Raw genomic sequence first — 20,619 nt, 5'->3', positions numbered from 1 at the left:
AGATGTTAACCACTCCATAATGAAGCCCTACTAAGAAACTGACTAATTTTATTTTTTGCGTGTGTTTTTATTCTTACTCGTTAAAGAAGCACTTCTCTACACATTTTTTTTCCTACACTGAATACCTAAGAAAAAAACCCATTTAAAAAAATCTAAAAGAAGGAGTCCCTAATGAGTCGTATGATGAAACAAATGGGGTGGAGCTGGTGGGTAGGCGGTGGCACAGAGATGCCAGAGTGAAGGAATTCCCAGGGTCCTTGGAATGGCAGTGGATGGATTACTTGTTTATATACTTTATATACTTTTTTATATACTTTATATACTTTTAAAGGTCAAGGAAAAAAGTTTTATGCTATACTAGCCACTTAGGAGTCCTTTTAGATAAGGTGAATACCGGGAAGTTGAGATCGTGGCAAGTCTGTTGAACTCTCTGAGAGGTGGTGGTGGTGGAAAGGGGGGTTGCGGTCTGTAGAAGCATAAGCGTTGTAGCTGGTCTTGCATGTGCTAGAATGTTTATCTGGTTAGCCCGTTCCAATGTCAGTAGCATGCTGGTTTGGCGCACAAGCACTGTGTGAGAGATTCTTATGAGCACCTTAAGATTAGAAATGTATTCATTTGTAAGGTACTGTGAGTCCTTGTTTGACAAGAATCTAACATGCTCCTTTTCTATCCATGTAATAAAATACTGTACTTTAAAGAATTGAGTTTACTGTTGGATATGGTCTGGCTATAATCTACAATCTGCACAGTTAAATAATCTAATAAGTAGTGTATTATTGGTTGTGGAATACTTGAAGTAATATTTAGGATTCACTATGTCTAGCTAATATATGCAATAATGGTGTTTTTTTTGGTTGTGCTGAGTTTATCTATTGTCTAAGATAAAGATGGATGAGGTTGATGTGCATATATAATTTATATTTTTGTATGAAAATAATATAAAATAAAGAATCTTAAAAAAAAAAAAAAAAAATGTTTTCACTTATCTGGGGCTTCCACCAGCCCCCTGGAGATGTCCTGTGCCCACGCAGTCTCTGAACAATCATTCGGTCCCCTGCAGCTAGCTAGTTTCATTTTCAGGTTGGTGCGCCTGTGTGGCCCTGGCTGCGCGCGCCCCTGGATTGTGCTTGGATCGTTCAGAGAAGGTGCGGGCACAGGACTTCTCCAGGGCATTGGAAGCCCTGGGTAAGTGAAACTTTGTTTTTCCTCTCGGTCAAGGTTCACCTTAAAGAGAACCAGAGACAAAGCACCCTAGTGTATTTTACCCTATATATCAATGGGAAAATGACAGTAAACACCTACTCTGCTCTCTGTTTCATTCTTCACTGCTCAGTCTGCCGGTTATAAGCTCTGATAAGAATCCCTGACTGAGCATTCAGTCTAGCTTTGCCCCAGAATGATTATAGCTGAGTCAGTCTTCTGTGATGTCTTTTCAAGCCCAAGCCCACCCCCTCCTGGCTTTGTTCTCCTGCTACGTGGATACATAACAGGAAAGCAGAGCTACAAGGGGGCAGAGTAGGTGTTTACTATCATGTTCTCATTGATATATATATGGAACAATACATGAGGGTGCTTTGTCTCTGGTTCTCTTTGAGAATTAAAAAGTCAGTATATTATTCTGCAAAGAAAGCAACAAACTCTTTTTCTAAGATGGCCATAAAAATTACAGAACAATAGTAAAGTAGAGACTGATGAGAATCTTGAGAAAGATGTATACAGTATATATTTTCACCTTACAGGTAATTTTTAATCGTAAGCCTAACATTTTAACTTTTGAGCAGAAACAGGAACTCATACATACACAGTCTACTAGAATCCATTCATTCAGCAGGTTCCAAGTGACTCAAGCAACCGGCAAGCACATGAATCCAGCATCAGGCAATCCCTGCTGGTGTCGGATACTGGGAACTGTGCTGTAGATAGATAGATGGATAGAATGCAATAACTGCACAAGAACAAGGCATTACTATGTTTTTTCTCTCATCTTAAACTACAAACAGACATGAGATAATAGATGTCCATTCCAAATGAGGATGGCTGTATTAGGCAGGCATGTGTTGTCTCTATAGGCATCTCCTGGGCTCTTCCTGACAACACACACGGGAAAAATCAGACAGGCTACATTTCCCCAACCAATGGCCCAGCCATTGTTTTCCTCACCACTGCCTTGGAGCAGTAATGCCTCTTCATTTCCCCCCTTCCCAGCAGGAATAATTACCCACTGCTGTGCCTGAGAGACTGTTGGATCATGCATGTCAGTGCTGTGATTTCCACACTGACACACAAGATGTAAAACAACAAACAACAGGCATGGAAAACTCTACTGTGCTGAACATGTCACACTTCACTGGAGAAAGTTTAGTGAATTATTTTGATTCTGTACATCTTCTCTAAGTAGCACATTGCTTTGTCACTGATGTAAAAATAATTGGCCGGTATTTATTTGCATTAATACAGAACTTCACACACAATTTTTTTAATGTTGGTTTATACACTAGATAGAAATGAAAGTCAGGGTGCAAAGAAATTACAACAGCCTATCTTCTTATTTCCTACCTATTTAGTGACAACTGACTTGCTAAATAAGACTTAGGAGTAAAAGTGGATATGATCTGGCCCTAAGTTTTCTCCTTGGTGATATTAAAAATAACTTTTGCACTCTGCACTTGAAAAAATACCAAAAACAAGGTGAAAAGTACTGTCAAAATTATCCTATTTTCTTGCTTACTGGTGGCTTGAAATGCGTTTTATTTATAATGTGAAAATATCACCTAGGAGAAAATTTAGGAGAAAAGTGAATTGGATTGGTCCCTTTTGCACTTGTTTTGCATGAATTTCTAGAAATGTCGTATTGGTAGAGCAGTGCAAAACCAGTGCATACTCATTGTAAAAATAGTGGTTGATACTACCGTACATACTCGAGTATAAGCTGAGATTTTGAGACACAAAAATGTGGTTCAAAAGTGGGGGTCTTGGCTTATACTCGAATCATAAGCACAGAGTGACCACCCCTACCTCAACATGAAAGCCGACCTGTATATGCACAGCGGTAGTGCTTCTTTTAAACTCCGGTCAGTGTCCGTGCTGCATTCTCTCCCCCTTGCCATGAGCAGAGTGCTGCTGATACACATAGGAGTACTGTGGTGGCTGTGTTAACTTTGAGCGGCATTATGGCATACAAGTGTCCCCCCAGCATATGCACAGCTGTGGTGCTTCTTCTACACTTTGTCAGCGTTCGCGCTTTTAGCCCCCGTCCCCCTGCCCACCATGTGCAGAGTGCTGCCACTGCAGATACACTGTAGCAGCTCTGGTGGCATGCCATATGGCATACGAGTGTCTCCCAGCTTATGCACAGCACTGAGCGGCATACCTTCTTATGCACAGCTATCTTCTGTCGCTTCCTGATTATGTCTCCTCACCGCAAAGGTTCCACTTCAGCTTGACAGCCGAAGTGTCATCCATATGACGTCATCTAGTTGTGCCTGTCATCACGGGCATGGGCGCCCGATAAAGGTGAGACTTCGGCTGTCAAGCTGTAGAGGAACCTTTGCGGTGAGGGGCCGTAATTGGGAAGCGACCGAAGATAGCAGTGCATAAGAAGGTATGCCGCTCAGTGCTGTGCATAAGCTGGGGGACACTCGTATGCCATATGGCATGCCACCAGAGCTGCTACAATGTATCCACAGTGCTCGGCACATGGCGGGCGGGGGCTAACAGCGCGGACACAGTGTAGAAGAAGCACCACAGCTGTACATATGCTTGGGGGACACTTGTATGTCACAATGTTGTTCAAAGTAATGCGGAGGTTAACACTGCCACCACAGTACTCCTATGTGTATCAGCAGCACTTTGCACGTGGGGGTGGGGACACTGACCAGAGTTTAAAAGAAACACTACTGCTGTGCATATGCTGGGGGGGGGGGGGGGTCACTCAGAGGTGTGCAACAAATTAAGCTCTGTCGAGGATTTTCTGAGCAGTAAACCATTGTAAAAGATGTACTTGCAAATCGCTGCTATCTGACAGTTGTAAAACTTTTGTTGGAAATGCATTAAATGTCAGGCATTTCCATTGACATTGTGATATACCTCTTTGAGGCATTTTGAGCTTCACCCTAGCAGTTTCCACACCTACCACCTCTAGTCATTTGTCTTCTTCCAAACAATGCTTTGTTCTGTGCCATAAGGCCACTAAATTTCCCACCCTCGGCTAATACGCGAGTCGATTATTTTTCATGTTTATTTAGGCAAAAGTTGGGGGGGGGGTCACCTTATACTCGGGTCGGCTTATACTCGAGTATATACGGTACTTCTAAAACTGCCACAGTGGGGGCTGAACTGTCAGCTTGTACTGTATGTGTTATTTTATTCCCCATATGATTGAATTAAAGTTCTCTTTCACAGCTGTCAGTCAAATCTCTATTTTTTAAAGCCAGGCCAGCAGATATGCTATGAGATAGGAAAGCCACATTCTTATATGAAAAACGAACGTTAAAGTGAATAGTTATCAATTTTCTGAGATGAGAAGAGAGACATATTTTGGAACAACCCAAACGCCCCTCCCCCCCACAACATGTTATACCTTCTCACGCACAGTATGTGAATCGCTTGTGATTTATATACATTGCTTTCCTATGGGAGAAAAATGCATGTTACTGTATTTTTCTCCATTGAAAAAGGGATGTAAGCAAAAACACAAAGATGTAAAAAATGTAAATGTGAAACATACATAGCAGAAAACCCATGATTTTCTGCACAGACAAGTGTGCTGCCAGCCTGAAAGGTGAAAAGAAGCGAGCTCATAGGATTATTGTGCCAGAAAGAGTTGGCCTTTAATATAATTTGTGTTCAAGCAGCAGGGACAGCCATACTATCCCAGGAAAAAAAAACACATATATAAGTAGATAAATACTTGTTCTGCTTACATAACATAGGTATTGTACTGTCCACAATATGAATTTTATATAAATAAATAAAGTAAATAAAGAGAATACTGTTTCAGGCATTTTCCATCTTTACTACTGTAACCCGATTTATCCGTTGGCACTCAGCCCCAGCTGAGAGGAATCCACCAGACACTGACTCAGATGCAATTATCAAAGATTTATTTGTGACCTAACAGTGGTCACTGGTAACTTCACTCAACCGGTAACACTTCAACAATACAATGCACTTCCCTTGCACATTACAGGTCAAAATAATACAATCTTCTCCTCTTCACAGCCGGTGCACCGGTAAAAGCTGCGGAATAAAAAGGTTACACCAAAAACTTTTACATGGAAGTTGAGCTACAAAAAGGTCTCCTTGTTCAATCATTAACCACTTTACAATAAAGCACGTTTAAATCACAGTACCATTACTGAGGCTTAGGGGCTTGGGCAGAGACAGGTCTACTGAGCAATTCAGTTCCTAAACAGTCTCAGTCCCTTCTAGCAAACCTCCACTGAACACTGGCCCTTCTCTGAATACACACTGTGGCTTGTAGCTGGCTCAAAGGCCGATACTCATCTGCACTGCAAGAGTCTCTCTCCCTCCGTGTTAGGTCAGATCTTGCCTGCACACACTGCACTTGGCCTCCAGTAACTGTCTGGCCTGGCTGCCGCTGCCCTCCTTTCTCAGCTGGTGGTCACTGGGTACCCTCCTTGACTCATAAGGTGACTGCTGCGGACGTTCTCCCCCAGCCTCCTCTCCCGCTCACCGATTCCTCCTCACTCTCTCAGAGCGCTCTCCTGACTGACTTGGCGCGCAGAGGGAAACTGGTTAAAACCAGTTCCCTCTGGCTGTGTCTCGCGCGCTCTGCCCCTCCGCTCCTGCGCTGTACTGTCAGACTGGCCGTGTGGGGCTTCCAGAAGGTTCCACTGCTTTGTGTATACGGTCGCCTTAGCATCCAGTCCATGCAGCCACCTAGATGCTTAAGCTTCTGTCTCTATACGCCGTTTTAGTTCCACCATGCTAATTTCTAAGGCGAATTTCCGCCTTATATGCTAAGTTCACTTCACACACAGAAATACATTAACACAATATGTGTTTAACGATTGTGGAATTCTCTCCGTGATCAGCGCACAAGACGTGTGCGCTGACACTGCGGAAAACCTCCACAAACGTATAATTTGCGGAAACCCAGCAGAAGGTGCAATGCACCTGTAGAGGGAAATTCCTGTCGACAGGGGGAGCTGTGGAGTGCAGAGGAACAGCTCCTCTGCCCTACCACACACGCCAGACAGGAATTGCATGAAGGGACGGAACACAATCGCAAGAGAGGCGATTGAGAATGAGCACAGAGACAGATTGTATGTGTGTGCACCAAACTAGTCGCCAACCCGTGACGGTGCACACACCACAGCAGATATGAAGTAGGAACGCGATCGCGAGAGGTGCGATTGCCAGACGTGACACAAGGTTATAGCAAGGCAGAGCACGAGAGTAGCAAAGACACAGCAAATCATACAATGAGGAGATACGGAAAATAACAAACGCTAGCTAAACGCGAACACCACACTTATTCGCAACAGTGCACGCGTTTATGCGCGGTCTCCACGTGATAAGCACAATAGAGACAAGCATGGCTAACTAACCACCGACAGACAAACATGAAACAGAGGACGCGAGCGCTTGCTTAATGGTTACCTCACCAAGCCTCCAGCAAGTGTTCGTAGCAGACAAGACAGACACACGAAAACATGAATAAGCGAACGATAGGATCCACAGCACTAGTGAAAGTGGCTAGCGCGATCCAGGAAGACAGAACAGAAGGATCCACAGCGCTAGCCCAAGATGCTAGTGCGATCCAGGTACAGAGTAGCAGAACAGAAGGATCCACAGCACTAGCGCAAGATGCTAGTGTGATCCAGGGAAACAGAGTAGCAGAACAGAAGGATCCACAGCACTAGCGCAGGATGCTAGTGCGATCCAGGTACAGAGTAGCAGAACAGAAGGATCCACAGCACTAGCACAGGATGCTAGTGCGATCCAGGTACAGAGTAGCAGAACAGAAGATCCACAGCACTAGCGCAAGATGCTAGTGCGATCCAGGGAAACAGATCAGAAGGGGCTACCAGTAACAACCGCTGTTCCGGTTAGCACCCAGACACACAGAACGGTTTCCTGTCGACCACCGCTGGGACAGGACAATCGCAACAGACAAACAAAACAGATAAGCAATCCAAAATAAGCAAACATGCCCAGTGCAGTTTCCAGGGATTACTCTAGGCTAATCTTCAACAAAGAGCAAGGCTGACACTCCCGGCGAGTGTCACACAGGATCTAACTCTTATGACCAGCAAAGGTCTGTGATATCACATGGTATATATAGACCTGAACAGTGGTCAAAAGGCTGCCTGCCTGCGCAGGCAGCCCAGCGGATCCTCACAGTACCCCCCCCTCTAGGGTCGGATTCCAGATGACCCTCCAAACTGATATCAACAAAAGACTGTAACTGAAGACTCATGAAGGTCAGGACAGCCCGACAAGGCCCAATTCCAGAGTCAGTCCAGCCGAAACCAACCTCATCGGAAGCAAACGCCACCGAAACATGTCCATCAGTACTACCAGTCTCAGTATAACACCCATCAGGACTGTGAACGCCAGAGAAGAAGCCATGGACATCCTCCAGACAATACCCACCACCTTCCAAGGAGCGTCCGAAAATACCAAACCTGCCACAATACCTGTTCGAAGTGTCCCTTACAACACAAAAGCCACCGTTGATCTTATCCAGGGCACCAAGCAAAATCTCTCCCGGAATCTCCCAGAACCCTCCGAAGCTCCACAGAGATCCCAAGAGGGAAGAACAACCACCAGGCTCACACGGAGAACCACCAAGCCCTCCCATGGAACCAATGACTATTCTGGATTCAGATCAAGACTTTAAGGGACCACTTCTGGGCATGCAAGCAGGCAGGCCATATCAGAGCATGTCTCCACCGAGGAAGCATCTGAGCATGCTGGTAACCGAGGCACACTTGGGCTTTCTGGGTCACAGAGCACATTGGGGTACACCAGCACAGGAGAAACCTCAGAACATGTCGGGGAACTGCCAACCTCAGAGTCCGGCACGACAGGACCAAAACCAGTACCGGGCAGAGAATCATCATGAGCAGGGGTCTCAAGCACTGGACTCTCAAAAAAAACCTCGTACTCAGGCTTAGAAGTCTCAGTGACTGTAATGGTATCTGACAAAAACTCATCATTGACTACACACGACTGAAGCTCCACCAGAGCTGAAAAAGTAGTCAGCACAACAGCAATGCCTACTGAAGTGGGCAACACCTCAGAAGGACTTGGGGGGCAGGAGACATCTTCTGCAAGTTCTGCACCCTTTGGGAGGAACTCGGAGGTCTCCAGGACATCAGACAAGACCTCAGGAACATCATTTTTCAAGTTTTCTGAGAAGGATTCTGAAATATCCATGTTACAGGGCAAAACTGGAACTTTATTTTGTGAACAGGGCAGATGTCCCAGGGCAGGTTCCACCATAAACTGAGACTGGATTTCATCATCATGAGCGGAACGTACAGGAATATTTACTGGAACACACACTGACTCCCTAACTTTAATCTCGCTGCACCCAGAATTCTGCGTAGCAGTCAAACTAGCTTGCAACTCCAAAACTGCAGAAAAACAGGTGAGTATAGTGGCAATACCTAGACGAGCCTCTAGGGACACTGCAGGAGACTCTAAACAAGGCCATCTTAACTCATCCAGAGTACAGGGTGCAGACTCAGCATTTTCCTCAAAACAAGAAAGGGACTCACAAATGTCAGTGTGATTGGACATCATATTGTTATTCATGGTACAGGGCAGGCTCAGAGAAACTTTCTCTGGACCCAGCAAAAATGTTTCAGAGTCAGATTCGCAAAACCGAAGCGCTGTCTCGCTCTTAGATTCGGCTAACAATGTCAAATCCGAGGAGCCAGAACGCAAAACATGCGAATCAAAAATCGCTTTAGGTTGTGAAACTGACGCTTCCATAGCGCAAACCTCCGCGATCTGCGGGGCAGACTGTAAGGTGTTCAGGACAGAAACACTGGAGCAACTGTCACCAGGCAACGGGCCCTTACATGTGTGAACAGGGTGAGACAAAGACGCATCTGCAGTAGAAATAGTGACAACATCAGGAAAAACTTTATTAGACATATTAATTTTACTTTTGATGCTGCAAAATTTAGGAATTTTCCCCATGGCAGGATCACATATGGAAGATCTTAAAGATCTGTCTCTAAATGACAAGGGGTCCCACATATCCTTGAGAAAACTGGCACATTCATGCTGATCACAATCTGCAGGAACATCAGAGAAACAGGCATCAGATCGCACAGATTTAAACTGCACACAGTCAGGAGAGAATCCTCCAGGATTCGCACAGGAATCAACCACAGTGGCACACCCACTCATTTCAGATCGCACAACGTCACGACTCACATGCTTTACCCCAGAAAGGCAGGAACAATCATCCGACAACGATGTCTCTTTATTGGAATCAATTGGTTGGTGTGTGTGCAACTCATCCAAAATCATCTGCCATACATAAATCATCAGATCCACATCACCCTCATCACATTCATCGGAATCAATCAATAGGTACATAGAATCGAGACAATCATTCAAGACATCTTCGCTTTTTGTGATGTAAAAATCGCAAAAGGCTTTCCAATCAAAATCAAATTCCTCCATCAAGGCCTCAATGTCCCATGAGGCAAATGGAGGTTCAAACAGGCCAGTATCCAGATAATCTCCATATGGGTGGAGTTCAGGAACAAGAACAGATTTTTTAACTGCTTTAATATAGTGTGCGATCCTACCTATAGTAGGATCCACATAAGCTTTGGATTGAGGCAAAAAACCAGGAGACAGATCAACATCATTATCATACTGAATGGTTTTGCATGGAAGGGAAAGATCAGCTGACTTATCAGCAGCTACACATTCAATCAGAGCAGGTGGTAAGCCAGGCAATCCAAACCAGTGAGAGAATATCACTGCAAGACACTGATACAGATTATCATTCCAAGAATAGTTTTTTAGCACATCATACGCCCAGGTGAACAAATCGTCTTTTAAGAGCACATAGGCAAACTGAAGAGCCGACGTAGACGGATCAGCAATCTGAAAGGTGGGATCCAGGCAAAACCTCACACATTCAGAGAGAAATTCCGCTTTGGTCTCTGAGTTTAGCCTTTTAAAGCTCTTAAAGACACAGGACCCATACTCGACAAAATCGTACAAATCAGAAATTCCCTCTACACTGGGAATTTTGGTTGGGCTGGTCATACTGTAACGATTTTGGAATTCTCTTCGTGATCAGCGCACAAGACGTGTGCGCTGACACTGCGGAAATCCTCCACAAACGTATAATTTGCGGAAACCCAGCAGAAGGTGCAATGCACCTGTAGAGGGAAATTCCTGTCGACAAGGGGAGCTGTGGAGTGCAGAGGAACAGCTCCTCTGCCCTACCACACATGCCAGACAGGAATTGCACGAAGGGACGGAACGCAATCGCAAGAGAGGCGATTGAGAATGAGCACAGAGACAGATTGTATGTGTGTGCACCAAACTAGTCGCCAACCCGTGACGCCAGACGTGACACAAGGTTATAGCAAGGCAGAGCACGAGAGTAGCAAAGGCACAGCAAATCATACAATGAAGAGATACGGAAAATAACAAACGCTAGCTAAACGCAAACACCGCACTCATTCGCAACAGTGCACGCGTTTATGCGCGGTCTCCACGTGATAAGCACAATAGAGACAAGCACGCCTAACTAACCACCGACAGACAAACATGAAACAGAGAACGCGAGCGCTTGCTTAACGGTTACCTCACCGAGCCTCCAGCAAGTGTTCGTAGCAGACAAGACAGACACACGAAAACATGAATAAGCGAACGATAGGATCCACAGCACTAGTGAAAGTGGCTAGCGCGATCCAGGAAGACAGAACAGAAGGATCCACAGCGCTAGGCTAAGATGCTAGTGCGATCCAGGTACAGAGTAGCAGAACAGAAGGATCCACAGCACTAGCGCAAGATGCTAGTGTGATCCAGGGAAACAGAGTAGCAGAACAGAAGGATCCACAGCACTTGCGCAGGATGCTAGTGCAATCCAGGTACAGAGTAGCAGAACAGAAGGATCCACAGCACTAGCGCAGGATGCTACTGCGATCCAGGTACAGAGTAGCAGAACAGAAGGATCCACAGCACTAGCGCAAGATGCTAGTGCGATCCAGGGAAACAGATCAGAAGGGGCTACCAGTAACAACCGCTGTTCCGATTAGCACCCAGACACACAGAACGATTTCCTGTCGACCACCGCTGGGACAGGACAATCGCAACAGACAAACAAAACAGATAAGCAATCCTAACTGCACTAAGGAAACATGTCCAGTGCAGTTTCCAGGGATTACTCTAGGCTAATCTTCAACAAAGAGCAAGGCTGACACTCCCGGCGAGTGTCACACAGGATCTAACTCTTATGACCAGCAAAGGTCTGTGATATCACATGGTATATATAGAGCAGGCCTACAAGGGATGTGGCTAGGCAATTTGCATGACAAATGTATGCAAATTCTTCAGCAGCAAGCTGCAATACTGACAAAAGGTCTCTCTTCCAGAGACCTGCAGAATGCAGACCTGAACAGTGGTCAAAAGGCTGCCTGCCTGCGCAGGCAGCTCAGTGGATCCTCACAATGTGATCCTCTTTTAGAGGGTTACACTACCTCTGACTGAAGCCAATCTCAATGTAATTTTCTCCCTTACTCTTTTTTTCCCCTTGAAACTGCAGTGTCATATCTAGCTTGCTTTGTAAACACATGTGAGTACAACAAAGATTTGTATTTCAACAGCTTCTGCTGAGGGATGAGGTGTATTTCCCCTCTCATTTCACGCTGAACTGCCCCCAGCTTATCAGAGAGGAGCAGGAATGTGGGAGGTGAGATAACAAGCTTCCCTATCATCAGCAATGTACCAAATAGAGCAAGGCTGACTGAGATAAGATTCATTACAGCAGAAACATTTATGATTATATTTGAATGCTTGCAATGCAGGGTCAGGTTGTAGACTGTATAATAAATACAGAGCAGTGGGTAAATGGAATTAGATTTTATGGCTGACCATCCCACTTTAACTACTTAAAGACTGCCCCACGCCAATGGGCGTGGTCACGGCAACAGCCCCAGGACCGCCTAACGCCAATTGGTGTCAAGTCCTGGGGATACATTTTCAGGAGATCGCGAGCAGGCTGCGCGCACATCTCCTGCTCGGGGGACAGAGCTCCGCCCCCTCTTCAGTCTCCGACGGGCAATCGCCACTATTTACATGTACAGCGCTGCGATCGGCAGAAGCGCTGTACTGGGGACAGCCGCGTGACACTTCCTGTCACTTCCTGAGACTGGGAAGTGATCGACTGTCATAGGCTGAAGCCTATGACAGCTGATCATGCTGATTGGCTGGCTGGGGAAGGGAGGGAGCAGGTAAATAAAAAAAAAGGCAAATGTATTCAAAAAGAAATGAAATAAATATTTATAAAAAATAAAATAAACACATGGGGCGATCAGGCCCCACCAACAGAGAGCTCTGTTGGTGGGGAGAAAAGGGGGGGGGGATCACTTGTGTGCTGTGTTGTGTGGTCCTGCAGCTTGTCCTTAAAGCTGCAGTGGCCAAATAACAATAAAAAGGCCTGGTCTGGTTTAACACTGCGGTCCTCAAGTGGTTAAATGAGATGAGATTCTCTTGATTTTATTAATATGTGAAATTATTTGCCTGATCCACATCAGAAATTATTATCAGCATTAACAATTGCATTATTTTTATCTGACGTGGTGACAAAAGGTAAGTTCAGATAAAAGGAGTTTTGTGCGGCCTTTTCCATTTAAAACCAGCTGTGAAACACTGTGTGCTTTTCCTGTGTAAAATCCCAAGGCCACGCACACACACAGCACAAAAACACTGGATTTACAAGGTTTGAAAGGGCTGCTGTTAAATGAGAGGACAGATGGTAAAAGCTTAGCTACAAAAGATATGTCCGTTTAAAATTCCTGGTGCCCATAAGAGATTTCCACAATATAAAGATATGAAGTCTTCACTGAGGTATTTTGTGTGTGGCTCAGGCTGCTGAGTACTCGGACAACATCAATAAGCCTGCAGGCTTTGTCATTGTAGAGAAACAAGAAGATTGTGCCACCTGTTTTCCTTCTCATGCCTCTGCCACAGCTACCCTTGTGTTACTCGTACATCGCTCACAAGGAGTCTGCACTTCAACTGCTGTAATAATAACGCTCTTCTTAATGAGGGGGATGTCAGCTCTCACCAGTCTGCTGCTACTCATGTGTGGAACTTTGGAGACAAGAAAGTTCTGATCCTGTACAGGTAAGAAAATCTCTAAACAACTAATTCTTCAGCCATACAGTTCTACCACAAAGTGTGTATATTATTACACCAGACAGGGTGAATGGCTGATTGCATAGCTCCCAACTGGCCATCTTTTGGAGGGACAGTCTCTCTTTGGGAACCCAGTCCCCCTGTTCCTCTTTCTTCCTCATTTGTCCCTCTTTCAGGACTGATGTACAGATATGTGTAAATATATATATCTTTCTACTGAAAAACATGTTTAGTTGATTTTAAACCTTATTTCTTTACTATAAATTGATATATTTCTTATTTTCATGTTAATATGAAGGGAAATGAACTAAGGTATAAAGGACCAGTGTTGTTTTAATGACAAAACAACATATTTTTATTATGAAATCTTTATGGTATGCCTGACTACAGTTGTGTTGGGGGTGTGATTAGGGGTGTGGCAGGGGTGTGGCTTGAGTGTCCCTCTTTCCTAGCTCAAAAAGTTGTGAGGTATGTGATTGGGTCGCATTCAAAATGATTTTGTTGGTATATTCTTCTTTAGTGACTAACCTATGTAGATATGTATTGCTGACAGGTACACACATTGCACGGTGTGACTGCTGGATATTTTTTCCCTGCTTGAGATTAGGAATGTGGGTTTTCAGGCTTACGTATTAAAGAAATGAAATTGATTGCACTGTTAACAAAAGAGGAAATTCCACTTTTGTTCAGTTTTATACATTGCAAGAATTAATGACAAGCATTCATTTAGCTTTTATACCTTTATGCATCTAAAAGAGAGCACAGAAACTACTAGATGGGTGTGTCACAGATTACTGCCAATTACTCCATTAACTTCGGTATGCAAAGAAAGCAGCAAGGACTCCTGCTCCGTGCAGTTACTGTAATTACTCTGGCAAAAAGATAGACATTTCTGGGCAGTCTCCACAGTGTTTTTTTTTTTCTAACTAAAGCACATTTTACTTTTAAACAAGATGGGTTGTTGTGTAAGGATGCAGTTATCCTGATAAGAACCCATTTGTTGCAATCCTGGATATTATTGCAATTTTTATTGGGAATAAATGTAGTTTTTTTTTGTAACAGATCTGACATTCTTGGGTATAATTAATTACATTATTTAGTACATTTAATGTCATTTTGTTCTCATATTTTTAGCATTTTGAAAACTTAATTTCACCAGTATTAGACTCACATGAGAAAATGTTTGTGTTACTTGTGTGCCTAATTGCATGTGTTAATTAACAGATACGTACAAAAATGCCATAAGTAAGTTATCCCACCGAGTATAAACAACAGATTAATGACAACACTTCAGCTGTCTTTCATGTTTGACTTAAAGGATACCCGAAGTGACATGTGACATGATGAGATAGACGTGTATGAACAGTGCCTAGCACACAAATAACTATGATGTGTTCCTCTTTTTCTTTCTCTCCATGAAAGAGTTAAATATCAGGTATGTAAGTGGCTGACTCAGTCCTGACTCAGACAGGAAGTGACTACAGTGTAACTCTCACTGATAAGAAATTCCCCTTTTTATCTCTTTCTTGCTCTCTGAAGCCATTTTCTGCTAGGAAAGTGTTTTATAGTTGGAATTTCTTATCAGTGAGGGTCACACTGTAGTCACTTCCTGTCTGAGTCAGGACTGAGTCAGCCACTTACATACCTGAAATTTAACTCTTTCATACAGAGAAAGAAAACAAGGAACACGGCATAGTTATTTGTGTGCTAGGCACTGTACATACACATGTCTATCTCATCATGTCACATGTCACTTCAGGTATCCTTTAAATTATAAGTTAAGTTAGAGGCATAAAGAAGGTGCCATAATTATTTCCTTTTAAACAATACCAGTTGCCTGGCAGTCCTGCTGATATTTGTGGCTGGATAGGTCTGTACCTATTCAGTAAGGAGTTCAAGGCAAGACTCCCTAACACTGCAGGGTGGCCTCTTGAGCGCGTCCCAGTGGCTGCAGCTCTTGAGCGCTTTGAGTCCGACAGGAGAAAAGCGCTATACAAATGGTCGGATTATTATTATTATTATTATTTGTGGCTCCAGTAGTGTTTAAATCAAATACCTAAAACAAGCATGTGGCTAATCTACTCAGACTTAGGGTCTGTGGGTAAAAGTTTTAGAGATAAATAATCAGCAGGGCAGATGGGCAATGTGCATTGACTAAATTAAATAAATATGTCAGCCTCCATATCCCTCTCACTTCACGTGTTCTTAAAAGGATTACAGTACTGAAAGCGGACATGAACTCAGAACATCCTCTCTGCTCTAAAAGATACACAACAGCATAATAACCTTTAAACAAAAAACATTTTTTGTTACAGCTGAAACAAATCCTAAAATAAACCTGAACTGCTTCTACTTCCTGACTCATGGCAGCAGACATATTGTTAACCTCCTGTGCTTTCAAATGGCTTTATCTGCCTTTATCTGCCATCTCTGCCGTGGCAGTCATGTGACACAGGGAGAGATCAGATAACAACTTGTGATTAGAGACAAATGAGGGGAAATTAAACAGGCTAAACTCTATAAATACATACAAGTGCATTTCTCTATGTCTCTTCTGTCCTGTGCAACAGTTCAGGTCCACTTTAACCACTTAAGCCTATCTTGAAGAACGTTCTCGTCCAGATAGGCTGCGTACTCCCGCGGGCCACGTGCGCTCCCGCCGCCTGCCGTTAGCCCAGCGATCAATGAATAGGATTATAGATCCCATTCATTGATCGAAGCCCCCTGCAGAAAAACCGACAGCCTCTTATCAGAAGCTGCGGCTTTTCTGAGTTACAAAACATTTTCCATCCTCCTAATGCTTCCTGGAAGCGTACGATCCTGCTTCCAAGACTTTTTGACTGTAATGTAAGATAAACATTGTTTAGCTTAGATCAAGCATGTCCAGTGTTTGGCCTGTGGGCCAAATGCGGTCTGCCAAGTCATTTCTGGTGGCCCCCAAACATCTTTACAGTTGTTAATACCATGTGGTTTACAGGCTGTAGCTGCAGGGCCGCATGCAGGGGCCAGCAGCAGTAACAGCCACTGATTAGCAGCTGCCACTATGCCAGCAGCAGTAACAGCCACTGATTAGAAGCTGCCACTGTGCCAGCAGCAGTAACAGCTACTGATTAGCAGCTGCCACTGTGCCATCTGCAGTAACAGCCACTGATTAGCAGCTGTCCCTGTGCCAGCTGCAGTAACAGCCACTGATTAGCAGTTGCCACTGTGCCAGCTGCAGTAACAGCCACTGATTAGCAGCTGCCACTGTGCCAGCTGCAGTAACAGCCACTGATTAGAAGCTTCCACTGTGCCAACTACACACACACAGTATATGGGTTAATTTCTGTGGAAATGTTTTATTTGACAGGATGTCATAGGCATAGTGTACCGGAAGTCTCACTCGGCGAATAAAAGTGATTCTGATTCTGATTCTGAAGTCATAGTGTAATGGAAATCAGCAAAATTGTGTTTCATTTGCACTCTCAAGAATGTTGATATGGACCTAAAAAAGTTTGCGCACGCCTGGCTACATTTTTTATCAGAGGGTTTCTAGCACTCTAGCTCTTTTTACCACAGGCATAAAGGCTGGTAATGAGCAAGGAGAGGCATAGTAATCATGCAGAGGCATCCCGCCACCTCCAATTGTCAACATACTATTTCTGTGGGTGGGGAAAGGACCTTGTAAGTATAGCTATGTCCATACTGGATAGTGTACTGGTTAAGGGTTTTAACTTTGATATAGGGCTTGAGCCTTTAACTAGGGTTTGAACCCTGGCTCAAGCCAGTATGTTAAATAGTAAAGAGTCATTTGGCAAGGCTTCCTAATGATCCCAGTTGCCTGTGGAGCACGCCCTAAGTGGCTGCAGCGCTAAATCGCTTTGAGTCTACCAGGAGAAAAGCGCAATATAAATGTCATGTGTCTTGTCTTGTAATGGGGATGAGAAAAGTGGCAAATTCCCTCTGCACAAGCACCAAGCATTCAACCTCTTGCCCAAAGGTCTCAATAAAAAAAAGGCATAAGTTATTAAACCTAACAAACACTATTCTACTGTTTGCATTGGTCTCTTCTTTTCTAATCCTCAACTATAGGTTATCCATTCTTTCTGACTGCTATGTTTACCTGTGCTGACATTCCTTTTGTGACATAACTGTCACCACTGTAATCACAAATAGTTATTGATAAAAGTGAAAAAAAACCTAACTCTCGGACAAAAGTATTCAGTGGTTCCCATTTGCACTAAGCAGAACTGGGACAAGGTCCTCCAGCACCCAAGGCTGAGACACCAAAGTGCTCCCTCCCATCCTTTCCACCCGACTAAGGCGCTGCAGGGCCCCCAACACCCTCAACACCTTAATCACTAGTTATCTGGCTTGCAGTCACTGCCATGTATACCCTTTTCTTATTTCTCTCTGCTTCAAACGCAAGAGAGGAATGATAGCTGAGTGAGTTGTGCATCCCCTCCTACACTGGGCCCTGAGGCTGGAGCCTCTCTCACCTCTGCCTTAGCCTGGCCCTGGCACTAAGCACTTAAAGGATACCCGAGGTGACATGTGACATGATGAGATAGACATGTGTATGCACACTGTCTAGCACACAAATAACTATGCTGTGTTCCTTTCTTTCTTTCTCTGCCTGAAAGAGTTAAACATCAGGTATGTAAGTGGTAGTTCCTGTCTGAGTCAGTACTGGGTCAGACTACAGTGTGATCCTCACTGATAAGAAATTACAAATATAAAACACTCTCCTAGCAGAAAATGGCTTCTGAGAGCAGGAAAGAGATAAAAAGGGTCAATAGTTCATAGATTTTAGCTCTGGCATACTTCAAAGAATGTGTCATTGAGCAAAAACAATAAAACAGTAAAAACTTAAAAAAATAGATTTAAATATAAAATAAAACTGGAATATATTAAAAATTTTTAGGAGAAGGCGAATAGATACAATTGTTTATTTCATTCGTTTATTTTCACTAGTGTTGGGCGAACATCTAGATGTTCGGGTTCGGGCCGAACAGGCCGAACATGGCCGCGATGTTCGGGTGTTCGACCCGAACTCCGAACATAATGGAAGTCAATGGGGACCCGAACTTTTGTGCTTTGTAAAGCCTCCTTATATGCTACATACCCCAAATTTACAGGGTATGTGCACCTTGGGAGTGGGTACAAGAGGAAAAAAAAATTTAGCAAAAAGAGCTTATAGTTTTTGAGAAAATCGATTTTAAAGTTTCAAAGGGAAAACTGTCTTTTAAATGCGGGAAATGTCTGTTTTCTTTGCACAGGTAACATGCTTTTTGTCGGCATGCAGTCATAAATGTAATACATATAAGAGGTTCCAGGAAAAGGGACCGGTAATGCTAACCCAGCAGCAGCACACGTGATGGAACAGGAGGAGGGTGGCGCAGGAGGAGAAGGCCACGCTTTGAGACACAACAACCCAGGCCTTGCATGAGGACAAGAAGCGTGCGGATAGCATGCTTTGTACCACCATGCAGTCATAAATGTAATAAAGATAAGTGGTTCAATAAACAGGGACCACGCGGCAACGCTAACCCAGCAGCAGCACACGTGATGGAACAGGAGGAGGCGCAGGAGGAGAAGGCCACGCTTTGTGAGACACAACAACCCAGGCCTTGCATGAGGACAAAAAGCGTGCGGATAGCATGCTTTGTACCGCCATGTAGTCATAAATGTAATAAAGATAAGAGGTTCAATAAACAGGGACCACGCGGCAACGCTAACCCAGCAGCAGCAGCAGCAGCAGCACACGTGATGGAACAGGAGGAGGCGCAGGAGGAGAAGGCCACGCTTTGTGAGACACAACAACCCAGGCCTTGCATGAGGACAAAAAGCGTGCGGATATAGCAGCAATGCTTTTTGCCGCCATGCAGTCATAAATGTAATACAGATGAGAGGTTCAATAAACAGGGACCGGAAACGCTAAACCATCCCAGATGTTCATCGGTCATGTTACTTGGTTGGGGTCCAGGAGTGTTGCGTAGTCGTTTCCAATCCAGGATTGATTCATTTTAATTTGAGTCAGACGGTCTGCATTTTCTGTGGAGAGGCGGATACGCCGATCTGTGATGATGCCTCCGGCAGCACTGAAACAGCGTTCCGACATAACGCTGGCTGCCGGGCAAGCCAGCACCTCTATTGCGTACATTGCCAGTTCGTGCCAGGTGTCTAGCTTCATGCCCGGTTTCAGGTCCAGCGGTGCCAGCCACAAATCCGTCTGTTCCTTTATTCCCCTCCAAATTTCCTCCCCTGTGTGCTGCTTATCCCCAAGGCAGATCAGCTTCAGCAACGCTTGCTGACGCATGCCAACAGCTGTGCTGCACTGCTTCCACGATCCTACTGCTGCTGGTGCTGGGTTAGCATTTCCGGATGAGGTACAGCTTTGAGATGCGTTGGAGGAGAAGGAGTCAGAGAGGTAGGTGCTGCTGTTGTTATCCAGCTGTTTGCGGCGTGGGCAACACCCGCGCCGTAGCAGGTGAGGAATCGCTGCCAGGCTCCACAAGGTTCACCCAGTGCGCGGTAAGGGAGATGTATCGACCCTGGCCGAACGCACTCGTCCAGGTGTCAGTGGTGAGGTGAACCTTGCAGGCAACGGCATTCTTCAAGCTTCGGGTTATTTAGCTGACCACGTGCTCATGCAACTCAGGCACTGCAGAGCGCGCAAAGTGGTAGCGGCTGGGAACCACGTAACGTGGGATGGCCACTGACATCATGCCCTTGAAGCTGTTTGTCTCCACCACTCGATATGGCAGCATTTCGCAGGCCAGAAGCTTGGCTATGCTGGCTGGCTGTTACTGCCACGGCCCGGGGGTCATTTGCTGGCAATTTCCTCTTGTGCTCAAACATCTCAGAAACAGACAACTCAACCGTAGCGCTGCACACCGAAGGGCTGTTGGTTGTTGTGTTTGATGAACACTGGGAGACCTCAAGAGCACTAGTCCGGAAAGTGACAGTGTCAGCATCGTCTGATGTTTGTGAATGTTGTGAACCACGCAATGGCTGGGCTACTGCTGCTGCTGAGGCGGGTCTGGTGGTGAGTCTGGTGAACCCAAGGGAGGCAGTGTTGCTGGTGGTACCCTGTCCTGCCGCGTTTGCCCACAGAGTGGGATGTTTGGATAGAATGTGGCGGCTCATGCTGGTGGTGGAGAGGTTGTTAATACTTTTCCCCCTGCTCAGGCGGGTCTTGCACACCTTGCAAATCGCCATGGTAACATCCTCAGTGCAGTCTTCAAAGAAAGCCCAGACTTTAACTGGCTG

At 44.9% G+C, this 20,619-nt stretch overlaps 1 protein-coding gene across 2 annotated transcripts in view; it reads left to right on the top strand.

Annotated features, from left to right (window-relative positions):
- NOS1 (nitric oxide synthase 1) overlaps positions 1-20,619 on the top strand; it is a 459,584-nt gene that overhangs the window by 77,071 nt on the left and 361,894 nt on the right. The window contains exon 1 of one of the 2 annotated variants that reach the window (XM_068246087.1): positions 13,336-13,356. The exons of the other annotated variant lie outside the window; for it this stretch is intronic. The gene's annotated coding sequence lies outside the window, so the exon portion shown is untranslated. Of the gene's footprint in view, positions 1-13,335; positions 13,357-20,619 lie in introns of those variants that run through there. 2 annotated transcript variants of the gene reach the window in all.

The sequence above is a fragment of the Hyperolius riggenbachi genome, chromosome 1 (assembly GCF_040937935.1).
Source record: "Hyperolius riggenbachi isolate aHypRig1 chromosome 1, aHypRig1.pri, whole genome shotgun sequence".
Taxonomy (NCBI): Eukaryota; Metazoa; Chordata; class Amphibia; order Anura; family Hyperoliidae; genus Hyperolius; species Hyperolius riggenbachi.
The sequence above is the reverse complement of the archived record's forward strand: the minus strand, read 5'-3'. Positions and strand labels throughout refer to the sequence as shown.